Source organism: Rhea pennata, chromosome 3 (assembly GCF_028389875.1).
Source record: "Rhea pennata isolate bPtePen1 chromosome 3, bPtePen1.pri, whole genome shotgun sequence".
NCBI lineage: Eukaryota > Metazoa > Chordata > Aves > Rheiformes > Rheidae > Rhea > Rhea pennata.
This window is the reverse complement of record NC_084665.1, coordinates 83433429-83457220: the sequence shown is the minus strand read 5'-3', so window position 1 is coordinate 83457220 and position 23792 is coordinate 83433429. Positions and strand designations below refer to the sequence as shown.

Sequence of the window (23792 nt, the reverse complement as noted above, 5' to 3'; positions counted from 1 at the left end):
GAGGTTTCATCTTATTAATGAGAATAAATGATAATTATTCACTTAACCTGATAAAGTGCCACAGCCTTACTTGTAACCAAAAATAAAAAAAAATCTCTTAAGAAATCACTAGTCCTTAGAGCAATGATACCAATGAAGCTGGGTTTTCCATGGATTTTATATTTGCTCCACCGTATTTCCATAACCTCATCTCTCCCAGAAATATCTTCCTGCCCTACTGCTTCATGAATGTTCCACTCTACCCTCAGGGCAGAAGTACATCTCAGAGAAGACCCCTGTACGACTTACGCTGGTTATCAGCACCGTAGTAGATTGTTATCAACGCCTTGACAACTATGCTTTCTTTTTTGTTAGTTTTATTCCACATTATTAGCATACTCCTCATACACACTCCTCATCCGTTCCTGCCTCAGGGCAGGATTGTGAAGCCTGTGGACTATTAAAAATTGTTCAAAGCCAGCTTCAAAGGTAACATGATGTCTTTACACACCAGAAAGGGCAAAAGACCAGCACCTAATAAGTGTTAAAACAAGATGGTCTATTCTACTGTGCTCTTTTGGCTAGCAGACTCGGGAATTTAGAGACAGACTGTCAAACTCAGGCAACTGTTAGGCTTATTGCCAGGGGAAACCAGCTGATTTAAGAAGGAACAGAAACTGTTCAGTCACGTACACAGAGCTGCCTTTTTACAGCTAGATCCTGTTCAAATGCAGGGAATTTTCCCACAGAGCTCTGCCAAGTTATGAGATCTCCCTTAGTCTTAAATGCTATCCATTGAAAAGGCCTTAATGTTTATTTAATCTCACTCTCTTTTACTTCACTAAAAAACAAAAAAATGAATCCAACCTTTGTAGCCCCAATATTTTATGTCACTTGCTAATACTATCTTTCATACTTCAAGCAATCTGCAAGATATTGCTTTACAAAGTTTAAAAATCAGAGAAATGCAGACAATTATGCAAAATCAATTTTGCTTTTTAAAGACTGTTTTGTACATCTACAATTCTTTAAGCACATATTTACTGCATATATCTGCTGCCCTCTTTTAAGGCTGATATTTTAACTAGAGGACAGTTTATTTTCCTGTGCAAATTATGTTTGTGTTACATTTACGTAGTCCTCGAGAAAAAAAAATGTTGCTTCATTGTGTAATTCATCAATCTGCTTTTGTTGGAATGTGTAAGCTTGATCCTTTAAAAAAAATCCTCTGCCATTGCTAAGCAGCACACTGTTGTTAAGATACTGTAATTCACATAACATTATTTTAAAGCAGTTTAAATGTCTTTCCCATGAAGCAGAAAGAAGTTAAAGGAAATTTAGGAATACGTCTCACTTACAGCAGATATTCCATAGAAATTAAATTATCTGGTAAAGGGAGGAGATTTTTAATTCTTCACTAAATACATCTATAGCAGCACAAAAAAAGGTGACACAGAGAGTTGTGGTGCTTCTTCTATAGTCCCTCTACGAGACTGATTAATTACCAGTTTTCATACTCTGTTTACTTACCATGCATACATTAGTGCTAATGACTGTTCAAAAGTGTAAGATACCATACTGTGAACTTCATTTTCTTTAATCTTTTAATTATATTAACAATCTTTCTTCTGAAAACTAACAGCCATATCTGTTCCAATCATTACGCATTTCTCTCGTCATGCATTTTCTTCCCTTAAAAACGTTTTCATCTTTCAACTCTGCCTTCTTTTAAAAGCATTCTAATATCAAATGTTTGTGAAAAAATCTCTATCTAAAAGTTGAATCTATACATAACACTACATTTCTTGAGGTGACAGTGTACTGGGAGAAAAGTAGTAAACAATATAGTATGTAATATAGTAACACGTTTCTTGAAATGAGTATGTTTATATATTTTATTGCTTGCAATAAATTTTTTTGATTTTTAAAATTGATTATTTTTTTACTGGTTTAAATTTCATTTCAGTACTAAAATGATAAAATTAACTGAAATAGGAATAAAAATAAATACAAGTAAAAGAAATGTTTTTCCTATTTTAAAAGTATAAAATAATGTTAACTAGGCAAACCAGCTCTACAATTTATACTGTAATCTCTTTCAAAACATATGAATACCTTTTATAATTAGAGGAAGAGAATCTTTCCCTGAACATTCAGAAGTGATCCGAGTCCTGCAATTCAGTGTTGAGGCTAACGTCATATTTGTGGGGTTTAGTAACACAGATATACTACAGAGTTATCATGAGAATATCAAATTTCAGTGCTGTCAGGACGGTATTGCTGAATTACGAACCAAAATCAGAACAAAAGGAGTGGAGAATCTTTGACTCTTGCAATCCTTACAAACTTTTGATTAGATTCAATGTGATACACACTTCTGCTGTTCCACTTGACTTTCTCATTATACATTTTGAAAGCCCACATAAAAAACATATTATAAAGCAAAATCCATGATCATGTGACAACGCATCTTTAAAAATGGGCTTGGACATCTAAGTGTACTTTCTGCAAATTCCAATCCATATATCTGAAGCTACTCAACAGAAGTATTTCCTTCTCTTATTTTTGTATTTGGACTTATCAGACAATAATTTTAAAAATGATTTTGAGTTCAGAATAAAAATTGCTAATCACCTTGCCACTGAATGGTTTGCAGAGATTACGGTTACCTACTGCACGGGTGTTACCTCTACTACCCTTACTGATCATTCACTGGAGGAAAACAAACTGAGGCTATTTTCTGTGATAGTAACAGACAGCCTTTCTAATCAATTTTATAAAACAGATTGATGACTTTATTTTTGGCATAGTCTTTTCAATCTTGAGAGCAACTTACTGAAGATTTCCTACTGATTCTTTTTTGAGGAGGATCACCTGAGATAACTAGATAGTTCTGTCGTATTTGTTTAACGTATAAGCTGCTAAGACTGAATAAAAAAGAGCCAGCTATAGCAGTTTGACATGGAAAAATGCTTCCAGAAAATCAGATAACTGACTGACTGTTTCAGACAGGCCAATTTGCCAGCAGCCTGCAATGGCAGGACTCAGTTTGAGATGAAGACACCAGCACCATGGAAGTCTACACATGAATACGTACAGCTGAATGAGGGGTCTAGCACCCTTCAGAGCCCAGGGGTGTCCAGCAGCAGAGCATGCAGAGCAGTTCTGCTGCCCTATTTCCATGTGTCCACCTGCAGCTGAGTCCCCATCAACTGTAATGGGAGCTCAGGCACACAGCACACAGGCCACATGCAATCTAGGTGTTATAATCCCAGACTGAAACCTATACTCCTGGCACGTATCACATAATGACCAAGAAATATCCTGGAAAGAATTAAAAAACAAACAGATCCCCAAGCCACTTTCCATTGTGATAGATTCCTGTTCTCACCATCTTGAGTGGCGTTGTCTCAGCACTCCCAGGTGGCACAGTGTAAATAATAGCTCTTAATTACCGCTATTTTAAGTAAATTGGAAGCTATTTGAATTTGCATCATCTGCTGTCACACTAATCCCTGTTTATTCTGACACTGAGTATCTCCTATCACAGAGAAAATGAAGAAACAATTGAAAAATTAATAATCCTATATATGAAAATTAATCAGATCACCCTATGGTTTTAAATGCCTGAACACTGCAGAAAAGAACATGTAAAAATAGGAATAGAGAGCTTACATTCTTTCCATCAGTGACAGTGGCAATTTAATGAGGGGACATTATTTATCATTAATACAGTATGATACATTTCATACTTGCTACAATCCCCAAATGTAATTATGCACCTTCTCATAAAATATTGCATTCTCACAGCATTCTCTTTGCTATGGACAAAATTATGCAATACATTCAGAGTCTGTCATCACCACTTTCTGTAGAGGTTGTAGGGCTACTTAGAAGTATGGCAAGAAATAGTTTCCTTCAATGTGACAAAGTTGATAAGCAAACCCTAGGACTGAAATGCTCCCAAACTGCTGTTTTCAGACAAAGAGTGAGGTTAAATTCACAGTTAATCTCAACTTTCCACTAACAAACAAAAAAGCTGGCAGATTCTAAGAAAATTGCTTATTTTCTTATCAGTGCAAGTTTTTGCAATTATTGAATTCATTTTTAGTTTGAGGGCAAAATCCAAGGGTTTTATATACGGTAGAATGAGTTGCCTGTGATAACCCCATAGCCTCTGAGAGTCCTCAATACAAATTCAGCTAGCGAGGAAAAAAGCTTTCCACTAATAACAGAAGAAAGGATAAACTTTGTGGAGAAACCTCCTTCCCCTCAAAATCCCAATTAAAACCGCCAGCCTTCAGAGGAAGGGAAAAAGAAATTTAATTCAAATTTCATGTGTGAAGAACCCATCCTTCAGGTCAAGTAGATCTTCATATTTTTTCAAGATCAAATATGAGGGTAGAGTTCCAAAGTCTCATGAAATTTTTCATTTCCCTATGTTCTTACCATTAAAACTTAGGCTCCTTGACTACATATGCATGCCAAAGGAACTAGTCGAGTTTTAGGCATCTAATGCACATAAAGTAAATTATACTTCAAAGGACTTATTTCTATCTATTTAAGGTATTGACAGACTCAGAGCTTAAGGTGCTGTGAGCTGCACTTAGACTAGGATTGTACTTTTTGGCCTCTATCCCACAGTAAGTGTTCATTTAGTTGTTACTGATGAAATAAAACTAACTTTAAGCTAAAAAAAATCTGAAAATTAGTACACTTTGATTCTCAATCATTCTCGAACTGCTTTGAAGCCACCCATCTTTTGTGAACGATGGATGATGCCCGCAGAGCCACGACGAAACCAGCACCAGGTGTGCACTAAGGGCTACGGCCACAGGGTGGCTCTCGATACTCAGCATTTAAAACTACAAATCATCTGGACACTGAAATTAGAGTACTCCAGTCAAGGGTTTTGTTTTCTTAAAATCATAAAAAGTGACATAGTGCAGCTCACAAAAGCACACCTCACTTTATTATTCTTAGAAACTTTTTTCACTTCAACACTAATACTTTGAAGATATTTAAAATTTATTTTGTTATTTAGTGTCATGAACCCTTTCGTAAAGAATTCGGAGGGTATTTGCAAACTGCATTTGTAACCACAGCCTTTTTCTGTACTCACATATTCAAAAAAAATCTAAGTTCTACTGAAACATATATACAGAAATCAAACTAAATGATTTATTTTTTATATTTTTCAATTAAGTTAGTTCTCAGCTACTTACTAGAGCCCGTTCTGTTTCATGGTTAAAACTGTGTGAAACTTATATGTTAAAACATTAACTTGCATGTGGATATCATCTTATACATCTTGTCTTTTCCAATATACTCTAGATGTATTCTTTGTACTCTTACATGCCATTTTTCTTTTACATGCATATTAATAGTTGTGGTTTTTGTTGGGAATCTTCTACCCCTTTCTTCGGTCATTGAATCTCACAAATATCTTTGTTTTCATGTATTATGTATCTTTACCACAAGTGTGGAAATGTGAAACTTAAAGATTTAGGAAACTGGACCATGTAGGGAACCCCTCTCTCCCCACAAAATAATACCCTTAATAAATATGGCTATGACTTTTAAACTAGTAAAAAATTAGCAGATTTTATTAAAATAAGACAATGAAAAAAGAGCTATAATAAGTTTTCTGTTAGAGAAAAGAAAATGAAAAACATTAAAAAAGATGGAATGGGTGGTAACGGGTCATGTAAAGCAGCGCTGCAGCACGTTGCTGTGCCAGGTTGTGAGCATGACAGACATTCAAAACTCACCCAATACTTAAATCAGTACTTAGGGCCAACACAACTGGAAAATGGTTCACCACTACTGTAGTTACCAGTGAATTATAACTCTATACTTTAAGAAGACAGAAAAAGAAACTGGGTTCATACGACAAATACAATTTCTTTCATAACATTCAGATCTCTTTGAAATTATGCTCTTAACATGATGGTTGAAAATAATCAACCCTAATTTTCCCTCCTACTTTAAGATATTAATCAACAAATTGTATAGACCTGCATCATGAACTAAAAGGATCATAGAAATGACTTAAAACCATCTTGGATATACCCCTTAGACAGAGATCTTGTTGTTACTTCAGGAAATATGCTCCCTCACAGGAAGAAATCTAAGAGTATCTGAAAATAACCATTACTGTTCTTTTGAAATTACATGCCACAGAACAAGAAACCAGGCATGTTTCTAATGATATGCTGCAGCTCAAATCTTTTTATACTATGCCATAACTATTGAATCTAGAGCACTGAAAACCATACCTGAGCATAAGGAATCACTAAAAAAATTGTAACTACTACTGTTCAAACTTATATTGGTGTTTTTAACCTATGAATCACTGGGACAGATAAAATTCACATTTTCTATTGCTTTCAGATCCATAAGGTTCCTGAAAATCCACATCTGCAAAAAGTCAAACACAGTGCTCTGTTTTCTCTATGGAACTCTCTTTTGTAGTGTATTAAGTTTTGTGTCCTGAGGGCTTACTCCGAAGCCAATAGCCTCTTTCCATCAGCTTCAATAAGGTTTTCAATGAGATCCTTCAGCTGCAAACCAACTAGGACTCCATTCAATTATTCAGCAATAGTAAAGTTTATACGAAATCAGGGCGATACAATGCTAAAGGTCTCAAACTCTTCAGATTTCTCTGATTGCTGTCATTGATAAACATGTAGCACAATATATGAAAAAAAGTATCTCTAGAAACAAAAACTTTTCATTGTAATTCTGTTTGCTACAAAATTGACGCATATTGAAGCTAGAGTGATCCTTTGCAGACAGAAAATATCCAGTATTTTTTATCCTTGATACAACTGTTTTGATTCCAGAAATAATTACTTACAAGGTACTAATAAGAGCATAGAAAGGTTTTTGCAAAGCTTTTGACATTCTCAAGTGTTTGCCATGTACAACTAGGTTTTTAGCATTTTGTCACTAGTTCTCTCAGTATTTTAGAACTTTCAAATTCATAAGCTGAACTAACTTCTTTCTTTTTGTCTATCAAAAAAAAAGCGGGGTGGGGGAATTTCCTAGCACATCAATTACTAGACTCTAAGTCATAACCTTAAATAAGATTACTGTATTGATGAGGACAGTTTTAACTTTAAATAACAACACTGCAACTACACAACTATGTGGACAGTTCTTTCACGTTTCATTTTATAGCTCTGTTAATAATCATTATCAAAAGAAATCATACAGCAGAAAATGATAGTTCCCTGTAGTAGTTAGCAGAAGTAGGCCTCTTAACAAAGGTTTTCAGGGTCATTATTCAAACAGATAACATACTTAAAAAACCAAAACCGAAATCAAACAAACAAAAAAAACCTCTTACAAGTCCTTATTTGGAAAGAATTCATTAATTCAAAACACAGACATATACCACAAACCATGAACCTTTCAAGGCTGATGGGTAGGATTTCCAAAGTAGAGATTCAGTTTGCCAGTAAAAACTGAAAAGAAGCCAGGAAATACGGCATGGCCTCTCAAAGAACCAAGGTGCTGCCAAGTCACAAGGACTTTGTTGGTGTGCAGATTAGACTATCGCAGTTTTGCCGGGTTCAGGACTCAACTGCAACCAGGAGCTGTACACAGAGCATTTTCCCCCAGGTAACAATTACTTTGCAAAGTTATAGAAGAATCCTATTAATTTTTATTATCTGTAGATACTTTTTACCAGTAATCAAAAAATTAACTTAAAATTAAATTTAATTAAATAATTAAAACTATTCCAATATAAACTTCATTCTGATCTTGGTCTTCTTTCTACCTATAATAGCAAAATATTTGACTACATTGAACACATTACAAGAATTTTGGAACTGGTGTTGAATCAATTCATTACCCATTCTTTTCTTAAAGTTTATTGCAAACATTGTTAATTTTCTCTCGGATCCTTCTAGCATGAAGAAACAAAACATTTCATCCTGAGTACGAGCTTCTTTTTACTTCACTGTTATTCAGTGCTTTACATATGCATACTATTGCAACCAAAGGAAACGTAATTCTTACAAAACACAGTATTATCACCACTGTAATATTATCAGTTTGCAAAAGTTTGAGTTCCCCAAGCAGTATTGGATCTCAATGATTTTTTTTTCAAAAATAATTAAGAGTAACAAATAGTATATATTTTATTAGATTTGAGATAGATCAATGGCCGATTAAAAAATTATGACAGTGGATATAAATACATACCCAATAACTCAACAAAAATAACATAAGATACTGTAAGGCTTATAATCATGTGCTTTTATATGCATATATATAAATACATGTGTGTGTGTATATATATAAAATATATATACACAATATGATTTATAAAAGTAATCATGGTTTAAGCTTATACTACCTCTGAATTAAGAAAATTAAATATTCAAGATAAAATTCTTCACTAAAGTTTTCTACCATTGCTTATCAAAAAGATTTACTTGCCTAATTAGAACAGTTTTAAATTACCTATACCATGAAACATAAATTCTAAGCCAAGAAACTTTCCCATCGGAGGTTCTTGTGTAAGTTTTTTGGAAAAGTTTTCAGGCCATATGCACATCATCATCTGCAAATATGTCAAAACAGGATCTGCCTTGCTTTTCTATTGTTGTTTTACAGGTTGGCAATGAATTTATCCAACAAAAAGTCTGAAACTGAATGAAACCACTGCCTGAAATGCATTCCAATTCATCCCACACATTTAGTTCCCAAGTGTTCTTCTGGAAACATCTCTTTGTTTCTTAATTTCCTCTTAATATTCCATTCAAGAGAATGCATTAAGGGTGTTGACAGTACTCACCTAAAATGGCTCTTCCATTTGGGGTACTGGAAATATTAGGATACAGCATATCTATTTTTTTTTTTTTTTTTTTAGAATTTCTTAAAAAAATGTTTTTTATTTAATATATGACTGCTGCTTGCAGAACAAACATACTTTTTTGTTTCTACACCAGCTGATGAATGATAGCCATACAGAGGATAGAAATGGTAAGTCAAACCTTGCTTCCTAGCCAGTTTGATTTACCTACTAAGTAATATGTAGATTTTGGTAAGGAGGAAACACCCTATGAAAAAACCTACTCTGATGTCAGTATTTTTCTGCATAAGTGTTATCTGAGTTCTAAAAATGAATTCGAGTAAGATACTGTTCTACCTTAAACTCAATAACTTGCTTATCATTTTGTGTGAACCAATATTAAGTTCTAGAATTTTTGACCTTTTTCATCTCTAGCGTTCGTTGACTAATAGCTCACAAATTCACATTATTCAATGATGAAGACCTAGTTGGTGAGATAGGGTGAGTGAATATTTAATTTTCTATGAGTTTATACCTGAATATTGAAAATTACAAGTCTTTTCAGATTTCTATGTCTTCTGTCTGCATTATTCTAGCTGTTTCTCAAACCACGTAGTTCCAAAAGCACCTACCAGTTTGTCACCTACCAGTTCTCATTACAGTTCATACACAATTTGTTTATACCCTAGCCCTGTTAAAAGCACGTTACTGGTACTCTCGTTCCCATTACTTTCATAAATAATTTTTGATTCTAGTTCTGTCTTTTGCTAATAACCTAAAAATTGCTAGTGTAGTGCATGTACAAAGATATATTCAAGTACACATTCATATGATGCTGCTCATTCAAAATCTCAGGAGTGGCATGGTAAGTATACTAGTGTTTAGCTACTAGTGTTTAGTTTTTTTTTTTTTTTTTTTTTTTTTTTTTAGAAATTCTTTGTAATCAATCTCTGGCATTTTGGTTATAACCATCTGCTGGCAACAAAAACAGGCGTGTGAAATAATTAGATCAATCAAAAGAGATTTGGTAAAATTAGACAAAATTATGCAATTTGCTGTGACAAAGGTGATGGGCAATGGTATATGCTACCCATATGCTGTCCTAAAGCACAGTTGTATGCGGTTTTATACAATGCCAGATTAATACTGTCAGTCTACCCTTTAAAAACTACGTCATTTTGATAAGATGTTCCGTCAGTTTGAACTAGTAAGTATATTGCTGATGCCATAATAGAATACTTTTCTTCAGGACACTGATTTCCAATAAATTTCTACTGAATCTTAGTCTAGTTCAAAGAAGGCTAAGATAAATTTAAAACAAATAGAAGATAATATTGAATGTTGCAAATATCAAAGCTTCTAGAGCTTCTGCTCTCCTCCTATGGGGAAACCTTGATAGTATCAATCAAATATAAAATATGCTAAAAAAACCCACTGACTCTAAATGTGATACAACTATAGAACAATAAAAGTTAGCTAATAAATATTCAGTATTTCTCTGGAAAAAAATCTGCATAACTTTCTGAAAGTATGCTTAATTGCTTTTTAACCTACTTTGTTTTCTCCAAAGCAGGTCTGTATCTCAGAGTGTAGTATTAACAGGGTATGGATCAAATACAGTTCATTCCCTCTTAATGGTTGCTGTTAATTGTCTTTCATTTCAAATATTTAAAAACATACATTCATTTTAATAGTAACACCTCACAAATTCATTTTAACTAACTATCATCCAGAACTCCAGTGCAAAAATATTTCTGCTCAGTACAGATTTACTCCACATATTGTGCCAGCAAACTAAAGGAATAGTTAAAAGCCCAAACAAGTTCACTTAAAGGTGTTTGGAGGAGCTGGAAGAAGAATGTGGATGACAACTGAAATACAACTCACTGAACGTACACAGCTAAACAACTTCATCAAATCATAATCAAATTACCTTGTACTTGATAAGTTTTATTTTGAAAATGAAATAAATTAAGAATATGAACTGAAGTGAAACTTAGTATTTTTCTCTCTCTGTTATGTACATCACGGTGTCTAAATGAAAAACTGAATCAAGCACCTGGCAAAAAATCTATCCTTAACACTATCTGTGTTCAACAGGAGGAAATTGTTAATCTGTAACTGAAGAGAATATTTCATGCAATGGATTTATTTATTCTAATCATGTCTTTAAATAGACAGGGAGACAGAAAACATCATGGCAATATGGGAAAATAACCATCAAATTAGGTGTCCATCATCACTTGTCATTTTAAGTTACCATTGTTTGAAAACTTCAATTTAACAAACATTCACAGTGTAAAGATAGCCTATGTATTTATTGTTTTACAGGTTTATCTATAAATAAATTCATATAAATCCTCAAAGAACAGAGAAAAATGATATTCTGAAGGAAAAAAAAAAAGAAATCAAATAGCCCCCAAAATAGTACACAGATTTATCATAAAGGATAACTGGGAAGTGAACTACAGATTTTGTTTTGTATTTTGTTCGTGGAAAGGCTACTACAAAGTATGCTCTGTGATGACCTCTATTTTAAAAACAATGGCTAGTCACTTTTAAAAATATATTATCTCAATTTTTAACCGCAAAGTGTATTTTAAGAATTTTGCAGTGATCCTGTATCAATCACAAGACTAGACAAAACTAAAATATAACATAAGTCATTGGACCTAAGAAAATTTTCTCTATTTAGTTCCTGAAAAAGAAATCAAAATGTAGTTTCTAACAGAATGTCAAACAATCACTGAACACTATCAAGTCAGTTGGAGAACAATCTCATTTTCAAGAAATACAAAGTACAACTGACTATCAACAAGCAGCAATGTTCACTGCTGTCAGTGAATAACTCAAAAAACATGAATATTTATTAACTTTTCAATTATACTTCTTATTTCTTATAATTTTCATAGCTACAATATTTCTAGGCAAACAGATTCCTGAGTAGATAGGGTTTCTTTAAATACTATTTTCCAATTCACCGTAAGATTTTCACGCTAAGCTGCTTAAATTGCATGTGACCACAACCATATGCCAATGTGGTTTGGTGCATCCCATAAAGAAAAGGTGCCTGAAAACATGATTATTGCCTGCAATGTCCCTGTGAACATATTGCACAAGATTATGTACTGCAGCCAAAAACTAACTGGCACATCTTGGAAGCTGAACATGCTTGTGAGACCTAAGGGTCATTAGTAAATTAAGCTTTTTTTTTTTTTTTTTAATTTCTTGCCTGGCTAGTCTCCAGCCCTTACTCTGGTTAGAGGAACCTTACAGCTGCTGTTACCCTGTTACTTCTGCCAACATGTGGGATCAGTCCCTAGGAACCCACAGCAGCAGGAAACAGCCACCACAGAGCCAAAAGAGCTCTTGGAGGGAGGGCTGACTACAGTGATTTCAATGCTATCTGCTAACTTCTCCTTGCTGCAGTGTCTTCAAGTGAACAGAGTTTGCTAGATTTTGTGCTCATTACATCACAGAAGAAAATAGCAAGAAAAATAAACATCGCACTCTCAAGAAATCTTACATATTTTTAATACTCGAATTTCATTGCAGCCTGTTAAGGCAAGTAGTGGCAACAATCAAAAGTGGACAGCAGGGTATAGTTGCTAAAGCGGAAAAAGTATAGTCCTGTTTCCCAGACCTGTGAATATGAAAACTGTTATATTGAGTTTTTTTGTTTTCTTTTGTCCCCTATCAAAAAAAAATATTTTGAAACAAAAGTTTTTTTTTTTACTGTTAGCATATCAGCAAATATAAAGATTTTTTTTCTTTACTTTCTATACATCTTTTATGTAACAATGAGACTTCAAGTCAAAATTGTCTTATCCAGTTAAGTTTTCGATCATTACTGCTGAAAAGTACAGCATACATTCTTTTTGATTAGGTTTATATGATAAAGCATTCTAGTGGCTAACTGAAGGAGACATTCAGAATTAAAGGATAAAATGGTGTTACCTTTCTTCTCTTTTTGATGTCTAACAATGAGCCTATAACTCAGAAAGACAAGGAGCTCACAAATTCACATCTAAGAAATACCTAAGGATGTACAGGAAAATGGCTAAATATACTATACTTTTCATGAGGTCACTTATTACATTAAAATAAGTTAGAGTTTTAAAATAACATCAACCTTGATGCCTATTTTAAAGAAAAATTGTAAATTAACAAATATGCATATTCACTGACTATGCAAACTTCTGCATCTGCACTGAGCTGCATTCTGATAAACATGCAACTAGAAACTCAAAAAGAACTCTAAAAAGTGTTTCACTTTTAATGTACAACATTCTGTAGTTAATTCTCACATTAACCAAAAACTTGCTACATCTACTTACTAAATAAGATCCCACAGTCTGACATTAAAGAACCTGTACTAATATAATAGTGTTTCAGTATCTCAGAGAAGAAAGCAATTTCAGTGTAATCAAAGAGAGTAAAAACCGTCTTAGCATTTAAATCAAATTCATAATTAAAATCATTATTTTAAACACTGCAACTTTGAATTTCAGTTTCCATATTTACAAGCAGAAATAAAGAAGAAAGTTTAAGAATATATTTACCATAAGATCTGTATTGACTGAACATAAATACTGAACTAGCTTGCGAGCGGTTATAGTAGATTTAATTTAAGAAAATTATCTTAATCATATTATAAGTATGACAATAGTTTCAAGTTATCTTTCTAAGCACATTTAGTATTAAATAGGAATTTTTGTCAACAATGAAAGGGATACTATAGGTAATACATTATCATATAGTTTATCAGAATGTTTATGTGTAGGATTAGTAAGAAAAAGCATTAAATACTAAATTTACAGTGATGAAATCCATTACTAATTTTAACCTGAAATACTCTGAAATTCCTGAAAAGATGCACACAAAAGCTTAGACCAGCTTTCTGTTACTTTTTATTTGCTTCTTAAACCAAATCATCAGCACTGCTGTCAGATATATTTGTAATTGCCAAGATACATATAGAAAAAACATTTGCTATTCCATTTTGCATTTAAAAACGCCATTTATTAGACAACATAACCTCTGGAATATTCATGGGACAGCTTTGCAGCTATAAACAGGATAAAATTAATCATTATTCCATATCAAATTGCAGTTTGTTCAAAAAAGGTAGTTTGTAAAAGAGAATATATGATCAATCCCACAGATTAAAAAAGTCCCTTCTATTTTTCACAGAATAAAACTGTTACCTATTGCATTGATATGTTGTAGTCACCAGGGTTTAAGACACAAGCCAAGAAACTGGAAATCCTTGGATAAGAGAACTGAAAATATACACTTATTTTCAGAAAGACTAAATCATATTTGATACAGCATTCAATCTATCCTGTATATATTATACTTTCCTATTCATAATAAAAGCACTAACAAGCCTCAGTAGATATACAAAGTAAGGAAATTTTCCCCTTCAGGTGAGCCAAGGGTTCTGTATTGGGAAATGAGATGTTTTTGAGGGTACAATAAAATAAACACTTGATAACCCTAGTGCTATGCATATTTCACTATACATTGTTGGAAAAACAATGCATTTGAAAACCTATAGAATCATAGAATCGGTAAGGTTGGAAGGGACCTCTGGAGATCATCTAGTCCAACCCCCCTGCTCAAGCAGGGTCACCTACAGCATGTTAGACAGGGTTGCATCCAGGCGGGCCTTGAAGATCTCCAGAGAAGGAGATTCCACTACCTCTCTGGCAACCTGTGCCAGTGCTCCGTCACTCTCACAGGGAAGAAATTCCCCCTCACGGTCAGGCAGAACTTCCTGTGCTTCAATTTCTGCCCATTGCCTCTTGTCCTGTCACACGGGACAACTGAAAAGAGTTTGTCCCCATCCCCTTGACACCCTCCCTTCAGGTACTTGTACACATTGATCAGATCCCCCCTCAGTCTTCTCTTCCCCAGGCTGTTCATTCAAAATTCTGTTTGGACATATCTTCTTCCAAAACTAAGAAGCATTTCTATATATAGCACTATACATACTTAATAAAAAAAAAAAAAAAAAAAAAAAAAAAAAAAAAAAACAACTTGTACATGTTATTCTGGCAGTAGTATTATGCATGCTTTTATTTTATGCACTTAGAAACCCCAGGAAAGAGCCAAGAGTGGCAATCTGGTGGGAGAAGAGGAAGGGGGGAATCTATCTTTTACAGATGTAGCTGCAGACTTGCTATAGAAACAAGAAGCTTAAGAAAATTGGCTAAGACTCAGTCATAGTCGACATATTAAAAGAACTTCTATAAAAGAAGACTTAAATTTATCATCTAAAAGTCAAAATATGATCCAGTGGGAACCGAAGCTAGCTAAAATATAGTTAAAGATAATATATGATTTTTTAACAATGAGGGAAGAATTAAGGAAGAGAAGAGGGAGTTTTCCATTTCTGAAAGTGTTAAACAAAGTACAGATGCCTTCTCAGAAACTAGATAAGATTCGGAGAAGGAATTTGGTGAAATTCTGTCTTATGCAAGAAGTTAGATTTGACAACCAAAAGTATAATTCTGAAATTTCGTATCTCAGACATCCAGGGAGGATGAAATAGCACTTGACTTGATGCCTGATCTCTAATTTGATATCTATAAACAGCAACTACAAAGACAACGAAAATCAGAAAAATGAAATAATAATAATATATAATATAATATAATAATATAATAATAATAATAATATGTCTTTGCAAAGACCATGAACAAAGGAAAACTACAACTGAAGAAAGTTTTCTAACCAGAATTGCTAGCACTGATCCTGTCTGCAATACTGCCACTGGAACTAGTTGATTTTTGGCTATGCAGTTGCACTAATATTTGAGCCAGCTATCTGCATTTCTACTTCAAAATATGATGTAAAATACTCTTCTGTTTCCTAACATTTTTATAATATATGGTTTATAAAGCAATAATATACTTCAAAAAACAAAAGTCCTTTGTACTGAATCCTTCAAATATTTTGAGTAATACTGAAAACAGCACTTAATTTTGGACTAGATTCATCAAAAACCACAAACTGCTATTATAACACTTTAGTTTGCAACAAAAGTGTGATTTTTGAATTCATTGTTCATAACACCTCACCACACTTCACTTAGCACTCGGGAATGGTCTTGATTTCCATTAACTGGGTACCTGTTGAATGCAACTAAACCAACAGATGTGCCCCAACTGCTACTGGGAGCTAGAGGCCAGACTAGAGCTCATTTGATGTAAAATCCCCAAGATATTTATACTGTGGGCACTCGGCCCTAACGCTAGCAGCATTACTCCACAGAGCTTTCTGATTTTGCCTTTTTTTTTTTTTTTATTTTGGGCTTCTCATTATTTTCTAATGTAGTTGCAACCTACAAAAGCAGATTTAACCCAGGTTATGTTAAAAAGTCTGCATGAGCAAAATCACTCTGAGGTGTTAAATAAAATGAGAAAGGCTCTGGGAAGGAGCGGACTGACAGCTATACATTTGTATGTGAGCTTAAACATTTAAAAGGCTTTTATTTGAGACATTTTGTATTCACTTTTGTACTTTGTTTATAGTATTTTAATGGTAATATTCACCTACCAACTATTCTGTTTGTCTACAGACCTGAAAAAAATTTTTTACTTTCTAAAAGTAATGTTTTTCTAAAATAATAAAAAAATGCACTGCCCACTTTCCTCCATTCAAAAAGAACTTTTGTCAAACTACTATAAAATAATAGAATCAATTATGATCCTGCATTCAGCTGAAATGACATTTAAAAGTTGCAAGGGTAAAGAAAATATATTTGAATTGCTAGGAGCACTAAGCTACAACACTTCTGAGCAGGGTTATGTTTTGAATAAAGATCTGACATGATGCATTGTGCTTATGTTTCACTGTGATAAATGTTTTATTATCTCCTTGAGTAGATAATTCAAATTCTGGATATGGAAACAATATCAAAAGTTTTCCCATGCTTCAGCAGACAGACATTTGCCCACTCTTTTACCTTGCAGACCAATAAGCAGATAATTACGTTTTTGCTAAATAAGAAAAGCTTACTAAAAATAGATTAAGAAAGCTAAATTCTTCTTGGTAGTAGCTCATTGTTACGTGTAACAAATTACACATTTGTGTAAAAATTACACATGTAAACTTTATATTACAAATAACCTTGTTTTCATCAGGTACAAATCAAATGAATGTCTTTAACATATTGGAAGTCTTCAGTGAAGTAAGGATATTGTATAGGTTGGCATTAAGTAATTGAGGACACAACTGGAAAAGAAAAAAAGAAGCAATCTCTAATATTCTAAATTAGCACAGGTACACCACAAACAAAGGCGCTCTTGTCAAGACACCACAGCAGCTTGTGATAATAACATAATCCCATGATCTAATCCAGTGCACAGTGATACAAAATTAGACTCTAAAAACTAAGAATCTTTTTTTTTAACTCATAAATAAGTCTACATCAAACTTCTAATGCATCTTCTTTTTACCCACTCAGAAAAGCAAAGCAAAATTCTCTTTCTAAAAAAAGAGAAACTAGTGTTCATGCTATATTTTTATTTCACTTTACATTAGTTAACAGTAAACTCCAGTTAATAACAGTAAACTCTTAACATACAGGAGGATCACTACGAAAAATGAAGGTAACGTTGTGCTATTGTTCACAATGTTTTTTCTCTGCAAACAGTCCCCGCAAAACCTAAACATGCATGCAAATCCTTCTTAATACTAAATTCTACAGAACACATTTTTCTGCACTCAGTCAACTCTTAGGTCTCCTCTCATGAGTTCTGTCTTTGACCTTTTAGCAATACTATTGAATAAAATATCTGTGAAAGAAATATGAAAAGCTCCATTCCCTTCTTACAGAGGCAATTAGCAAATATTTTTCAATAGTAAAAAATATAGTAATTATAAAACAAATATGAAACTTCAATATATGCTTGACATTTAATACAGATTAATGTATTTGAATACATTATTTTTATCACTTTATTTTTATAGTTTTTAATAGCATATCAAATATTAGATATGCTATTAATAAAACAAAAATAAAATGAGGATTTGCTCTGAAATAATTAAATGTCAAACAAATGATTACACAGCAAATATTTGATGAATGTTCTCTAAAAATTCATTTCTCATCATTTAAAAACATTTGTGAGATTATTAAGAGGATTAGTAGGATTGCTTTCAAATTTTAAAGGTAGGTAAAGGATACAATGCTTTTAACTATTATGTTTCTCAACTTTTCTGGTGTATTCAGGTAGTCTCCACTTACACTTACTGTGTCTAGACAAGAACATGCACTACTTATTCTTACAAATCAGACATTGGATTTCAGCATGTTTCTCAATATCTTCTTTATCCATTACAGAAAATATTGTATATGGAATACAAAATAAGGTTTGTATTACATTATCAAAATCATTCTCCAACAGATATTGCTAAATTCCTTACCAAATGAAGCAGCAAGACTGAACAGCTTGCAGTCTGGTAATTTAATTTTTGGATCTGTGCCAATAAACATCACTTTTTACAAGATGGATCTTGTTAGAGAAATATGACATCTTTTAAAAGATTAACTTTATCACCCTGTATCACAGAGGACTGGTATAGTACATTTAGACTTCTGTAAGAAATTTCATTTATACAGTATGGCACTGGGAATTTTGTACTATATAAAATCACTTAATTAAAATTAATAAATTTCACTTATTAATGGGATTAAAATTAGGCAATGTTGATGTAAGAAAATAACTGCATAAAGAAATTCTCACTCAAAAGCACATCTATTGATGTTCCTCAGAGATCTGATTTGACCCAAGGATGCTTCATATTTGTACTGGTCATCCAAAATTGAAAATGTAGTCCTATTGATTAATGGTAAAGTTTGGAAATCAGAAGCACCCTGAGGGAATGGTAAATAGTTGCTAGGGAGGGACAGGTCTGCAGTGCCGTTCGGCTCACTTACAGGCTGAGCTTTCAGAAAGTGTGTGTTTTAGCACAGCCAAACTGAAAGACATCGGGAGCAAAGAACCCAGATCACATTTTCAGAATGTGTTTTAAAAAGCAACAGCTCTGAAAAGCTCTTACAAGCCATGTGCTTTGTCAGTTCAATACTTGATGCACTTGATAAGATGTATTCAATTTATTAAGACACGGCAACTTCTGTGCCAAATTAGACCAAAAGTCTGTCTAGTGCAGTTTCCTCTCCCAATGCAGCCAACAGCAAACGCCTAAGGAAGAGAATGAGAATGGGGCAGATGTGCATCAGTGCTCTTCCCAGCATGTTCCACCAGAAATTTGCCATTTGAGGGCTAATTGAGTAGCTTGATCCACTCAATAATTCAATATTACTTAAATGAGTAAGAACCCTCACAGTAAAAATTTTTAAACTGATGAGGAGAACCAGGGTGAGATCCTAGGTCTAGAGCAGAAGGCAGACCAACTCATACACAAAATAAGACACACATCAATATCGTATATATTTTAGAAATAGTTGCTGGAGTTCAAACAGAAATTACAGACTTGATTCAGACTTTGCTCAATCCTCTTCGTCACATTAAGAACATGCCAGATTAGCTCGTTCTTTTTGCCCTTAAAAATGAATCCATTAGTATTACTCTGCAGTCTTTCTACAACTTTGACTTTCTTGCTTTGTTCAGAAATGCACTTGGCTGTAATAATTTTTTTTTCTGGCAGTTTTAATGGTAGAAAACTGAACTGTTGTCCTTCCTGGTGACAGCTGCTTATGCCTGTACATGTAGGCTCTGTCTGTGCACCTATTTGGCACTGAAGGTTGCATCTCAGCTAGTCTGTGTATTTAGTCTGCTCCTCCATGAACTATTCATGGAGGAACGGTCTTCCTACACCTTCAGGTTAGCTCAATGAAGATTTGTATTGCACAGATCTTATAGAGTTCCTAGCACTGTTAATTGAGACCACACCTCTAAAAATAGTCTGGTCCCATTAAAACTTTAAAACAAATATACAGTCATTTAACCTTTTCTTGATTTTGTATAAATATAGATTTGACTTGGACATTTTTTTAAAACAAGAAAAATGTTTCCATCAGTGCTATTTATGTCTCTGATGTTTACCTATGCAGGACCAGCTTATTGGACAAGTAAGTGAGAAGAAGCATTTGAAGCAGCAAGTTGAGGGGAAAGAAAACGTTTACAGTCCAATTTGATTTCGCTGTGCATTGTTTCTTTCTCTGTTCAGTCTGAACTCTTTACTCTTGAATGACTTGAACCGTATTCTTGGTGGCTTGCATAATCCATATTCATAAGGAATTATCTGAATTAGTACATCTTAAAAATGTGTTTACTTTTTCAGTCACCAGTCATTGGTAGCTCATAATACTCCAACTAACCCAACTGTTAGTGGATGCAGACACAGAAAGGCTACTGAATATCTGGTGTTTGTAGAGCATATATATAGCACAGTGATTGGGTGCCCTGACACTACTGAAATATTCCATTATACATTTAAACAATGTCTGAAGTACTTAAATAGCTAGAGAATAACAAAAACATACCCTTTTGCTTTTGCCAATAGAAACCGTAGTATAGAATATTCCCATGACAGAACAGATGACCTTAAAACTTTTTGATAATATCCACTGTTAGAATTACTGCTATTTCTGTAGTCAGGCATTTCTATTAAAAATACTTACTTCTAAGAAAGAAAAAAAAAATTTAGACTGAACAGTAATAGCTTTTAACAATGCAACACAACCCTACATTCTTTAATCATAGAAATGGTGCACTCATAAAGCTTAATATGTCAGCTTTAATTGCTTAGCACAAGAATGTTGCTAGGATAGTATTCATTTCACAGCTATTGATGATTGTTGATGCAGTCAGAGTTGCGGCCTTGGCTGAGTACATTTCATACTTGATTATATTATTGTTGTGATAACTGTATAAAAATAACCATACACTTCAAATATGTATGCTCTGATATGCTCATTCAAAAGATGATGTGCTTTTTCTCTAAAACAGCAACAAACAAGATTCCTGTGAGCATAGAACACGTTTTATTTCTTTTACATCTTAAAGGCATTTTCTATTAGTGTTACTTACCAGGTAACTGAGATGGAACCCATAAAATCTTTAATTTTTACAGTAAATAAAATCATTCAACTTCATGTGTTGAATGGATGCTGAAATGGGCGAAACATAAGTACGCAGGAAAAAATATATTGGGGAATTTTTGTCACAAACTTCAGTGTGACTAGGTTTCCACTTTATTGTTATTATTCCCATTATTATTATATTTACGTGTCTCAATATACAAGCTGTTAAGTGCATGGGACTGCATAAGTTATATTTCTTCCCAATATCCAGACCACATTTACTTGCATAAGAAATAAAAGCATGTATGAGCATGCATCCTCGTCAATATCTGATATGCATATTACATGTACTGCTCAGCAGAAGTATTTAATGAATTATTCTGTCTCTTGACATTATTATTGCAAAAGAATCAGGGCAACCACAAGAACAATATGTGAACTGCTGCAAAACACAATTCTCTCTCATTAATTTCTATGGCCTTCAAATCTCTTTCTGCTAATCAGTTCTTGGTTATCAATTCATTCTATTAATCAGTCATAATTCTCGGTGTTGCTTTCCAAAGCCTATCAGCAGCAGCTTAGTTTGTATTTCACCTCATTCTTAGTACTCCTCCTAGGTACTAAATTCCTCTGATCTCTTCAAACGCTATTGGGAAATATTTCATAATTTCTCACATTACCCTTCCATGCTTCGAATTCCGTTTTAAGGTCTAGGAACACTTGGAACTGTATGACTCAAGTCAAACTGCACTCATTTCTACAGCTTTCCTTGAGAAAAGAATAAGCTTACAGTTTTAAGGAAGAAGGAAAAAAATAACTTCTTCACACAGAAGTTCAAATACTCTTTGAGGATGTAAACTGCATAAAGTAAGTACATTTCACATGAATGTATATACTGACAATACTACATTCACATTTCATATTAACAACATACAAAGCTGAGCTTACAACTTAAATTTTCATGTTTGCTGCTTCTCCCTCTCCTAATTTCCCTTACTTCCTGCATCATGATATTAAGTCATCACTACTTTGAGTGAAGATTCAGCTCCTCTGTATTTAAGCCATTTCTTAAATGTAAAAGAAGAAATACTTTCTACTTCCTGTGGCTTATGACCCACAAATGACAAGACTCTATGGAACATGAGTTTATTAAAAAAAAAAAAAAAAAAAAAAAAAAACCACATTTATTTCAAATGTTCTTTTCATAATTATTAAAAAAAACAAGAATCTTTACTTACTGTTATCACAAATCTGATATTTGAAGAGACTAACATATTAAGTTAAAAAAAAAAGGTAAACAGACACTAGTACATACTTTATATTATTCTACATGCTAAAGACGTCCTGTCGCAATGTGTATTCATGACACATTTTAAAAATAAAATAAAAATAAAATAAAATAAAATAAAATAATTATTTAAAAATAAAATAAAAGTCAAAGATTCAGGCATCTCTACGAAAAAATAATCATATCTTTCATACAATGACTACACTTGCTGTGGTGACAGTTTTCACATGCTTCACAGAACTCTCAGTGAAATTTATTGAGCACCAAAATAACTAAGTGGAATTTTGTCAGGTTTCTTTGGATTATTATTTATTAGTACACATTTCTAAGAATCTGAGATAGTATAACTAAAACCATAGTTTCTAGCTGTATTAGATTATGTAAAACAGTTCTTTACATTACTCATGCTTGTTAAATTACTTTTTTAATAATGTACAAATCCCTAAACCTTCAGAACAAAATAGGCATTTTTGCTATTGTAATAACTTGGAAAATAGTGAAAGGATCAAAGATTTCTATGAAATATAAGAGAAGAAATCATTTGCTTTTAATTATGATGGATGCTGTTTTGCCTTATTTCAAAAATTAGAAAACGTCTGTAAATATCTTCAAAAGCAAAGTCAGATTTTCTACAATCTTTTGCACAGATTATCATTTGGAACTGCAATCTTCAAACAGTTCAAGATTTAATTTAAAACAGACACTTGGATTCATAATAAATGTATGTGTACTGAGGTGGGAGGGGAAGAAGAAATAGCAGGGTTTAGTTTATTTAGCTTCTCCTGAATCTCAGTGTGTTGGATAAATATCTTGAAAAAAAGCAGTCATTTCAGATATGTAGCCAGCCAATCTATAAAGCACCACTGCCACTCTTTTAATTGGTACTACTTGAAATACTACTACAAATGGCTTAGAACTTTTTTCCTGTGGTTTCCTTTGGTCCCACCAGTATAAGAACATGTTTTCAAATTCATTTAATACCAGAACAGAGTAAGTGAAAATACAACAGCAGCCTTCATTAAATTACTGATTGGGTTGGGTAAATACTCCTCTAACAGGCATATTACATAGTATGAACTGCTGAAATAACTACATCATTTCCCAAGTTCATTACTAACAACTCTGAGTATCTATATAAGTAATGGTACTTTCAATAGACTAAACTAATATTTTTTTTTCTATATCAGTATTGAAATACTATATTATTTTCAATAATTTTTCAGACTTTTGCCTGAGAAATCTAACATGAAAAATTTTAGTATTTATTCTCAGTGTTACAGTAGAAACACAGGCTCTGCAAGTTCAGGCTTGGTCTTATTTTTAAAATACTGTAAATATTAACATTCAGTAGGAAAAGGATTTTTTTAATATCGTACTTTATGAAATATCGTAAGGACATCTATTTATAAGCTAGCATAGTCTATAACATCAAGACACGCATTTTAAATATTTATCATAGCTCTCATAAGTTTTGACATAAAGAACATACTTGAACATAATGTTTAAAAATCTTCTCTAATTTAGAGCTTTCTCTGTTTCCAAAATTTACATTTAACACTTGTAATACCTATGTTCCATTCAAAATTAGTAAGTCTGAATGAATTCCTTCACATTCTCTTCACAGATATAAAATAAGGCAACTTATTACACTGAAAAAGACA

The 23792-nt window shown here is 33.1% G+C and overlaps 1 protein-coding gene across 1 annotated transcript in view; it reads right to left on the bottom strand.

Annotated features, from left to right (window-relative positions):
* The window catches only part of ASCC3 (activating signal cointegrator 1 complex subunit 3), a 273420-nt gene that overhangs the window by 115938 nt on the left and 133690 nt on the right, over window positions 1-23792 (bottom strand). The window lies entirely within an intron of this gene.